General features: G+C 42.5%; 1 non-coding gene across 1 annotated transcript; it reads left to right on the top strand.

The window, feature by feature from the left end:
* The first annotated feature begins 1,801 nt into the window (after positions 1 to 1,801).
* Positions 1,802 to 1,876, top strand: Trnas-cga (transfer RNA serine (anticodon CGA)). The gene has a single exon. It is a non-coding gene; the product is annotated as a tRNA-Ser (tRNA).
* Positions 1,877 to 2,239: the final 363 nt, after the last annotated feature.

Here is a 2,239-nt window from a genome sequence, read left to right as displayed (position 1 = left end):
TTGACAGTATCTAAAGCTTTCTCCAGGTTGACAAACTCTATGCAAGTGTCTTGATTTTTCTTTAGTCTTGCTTCCATTATCAATTACGTCAGAACTGCCTCTACAGCGTTTTTACCTTCCCTAAAGCCGAACTGAGTTTGCTGAGTTTGACTATAGGGACAAGTGTGTGTGTGTGTGTGTGTGTTTGTAGCCAAGGGGGGGAGGGGGAGGGGAGAGATGGGAGAAATAATTTTAGCTGCAGACCAAATGTTGGGTGCAGTAAGCAGGTTCAATAGGTTTGCACAGCGCCGTTTAAGTCTAGGGACTGATGACCTCAACAGTTTGGTCCCTTAGGAATTCACACACACTTGAAAATTTCAACACAGAAAAAAGCAGTTGAAACTTTTCATCTCTTCTAAGCTACATTTATTTCGCACTATCACTTCCCCCAATAGCTATAATCATCCACTTTATTTTGTGGTTCTTGTCTGGATAGAGTCTTGGTCCGATTTACCTTGATCATTTTCTTCTAGGTGCGCCCCACAGCCTCAGTAAATTTGGTAAAACGACATTATTCCAGCAGCCTGTGTTTTCAAATATTTTATGTGCTATTTTGCTTCACAGTAATCAGGCGTTGAGGTAACACACGAGAACACAGGATGTTCGTAGCTTACCGTTGTGCTGTTCTCTCATCCCGCCAGCCAAATGGAGACAGAGAATGAGGCTTCTTTCTAGCTCTGTTAGGTTCTGATAAAATGTAGGCTGACACTAGGAGATTTCAGATAGATTACATCACGGTCAGACAGAGATTCCGAAATCAGATAATGGATTGTAAGGAGTGCCCAGGAGCACATATAGACTCGGATCACAGTTTAGCACTGATGTTTAAGAAATTAGTCAGAAAGAATCAATACACAAAGATGTGCTATACTGAAGTACTAAGGAATGACGAGATAGAAATGAAGTTCTCTAAGGCTGTAGATACAGCCATAAGAAATAGCTCGGTAGGCAGTAAAGTTCAAGAGGAATGGACACCGCTAAAAAGAGCAAACAGAAGTAGGAAAGAAAACATAGGTACAAAGACGAAACCATGGGTAACAGAAGAAATACTGCAATTGATCGATGAAAGAAGGAAGTACCAAAATGTTCAGGGAAATTAAGGAATGAAACATATAGGAAGTGCAGAGAAGCTAAGACGAAATGGCTGCAGGAAAAATGTGAAGAAATCGAAAAAGGAATGAATGTCTTGAGGATTGACTCAGCATATAGCAAAGTCATAATAACCTTCGGTGAATTTACAAGCAAGGGTGGTAACATCAAGAGTGCAACGGCAGTTTCACTGTTAAATGCAGAGGAGAGGGCGTAAAAGTGAAAAGAATACATGGAAAGCCCCAATGAGGAGGAGGAAGATTTGTGTGATGTGATAGAAGAAGGGACAGGAGTCGATAGGGAAAAGATAAGGGATCCAGTTTTAGAGTCAGATCTTAAGAGAGCATCGAAGGACTTAAGCTCAAATGAGGCAGAAGGGATGGATAGAATTCCATCACAAGTGCTAAATTCATTGGGGGAAGCAGCGACAAAACGACTATTCACCTTGGTGTGTAGGATGTATGAGTTTCGCAACATGCCATCATCCACACAATTCCGGAGACTCCAGTAGCTGAAAAGTATCCCCCAGGCTGTGGCTAAGCCATGCCTCCGCAATATCCTTTCTTTCAGGAGTGCTAGTTCTGCGAGGTCTGCAGGAGAGCTTCTGTTAAGTTGGGAAGGTAGGAGACGAGGTACTGGCAGAAGTAAAGGTGTGAGGACGGGGCATGAGTCGTGCTTGGGTAGCTCAGCCGGTAGAGCACTTGCCCTCGAAAGGCAAACGTCCCGAGTTCGAGTCTCGGTCCGGCACACAGTTTTAATCTGCCAGGAAGTTTCAGCTGAAAAGTACTTGAATTATCGCACAATCAGCTTAACAGTTCATGTATCCAAGTTGCTGATGAGAATAATAAACAGAAGAATGGGAAAGAAAATTGAGAATGTGTTGGATGACGATCAGTTTGGCTTTAGGAACGGTAAAGGCACCAGAGAGGCAACTTTGACATTTCAGCTGAGAATGGAAGCAAGACTAAAGAAAAATCAAGACACGTTCATAGGATTTGTCGACTTAGAAAAAACGTTCGACAGTGTAAACTGCTGCAAGATGTTCGAAATTCTGAGAAAAATAGGTGTAAGCTGTAGGGAGAGACTGGCAATCTATAATATGTACAAGAGC

This window comes from Schistocerca serialis, chromosome 1 (assembly GCF_023864345.2).
Source record: "Schistocerca serialis cubense isolate TAMUIC-IGC-003099 chromosome 1, iqSchSeri2.2, whole genome shotgun sequence".
NCBI lineage: Eukaryota > Metazoa > Arthropoda > Insecta > Orthoptera > Acrididae > Schistocerca > Schistocerca serialis.
Note: the sequence above shows the minus strand (reverse complement) of the source record. Positions and strands in the feature narration are given on the sequence as shown.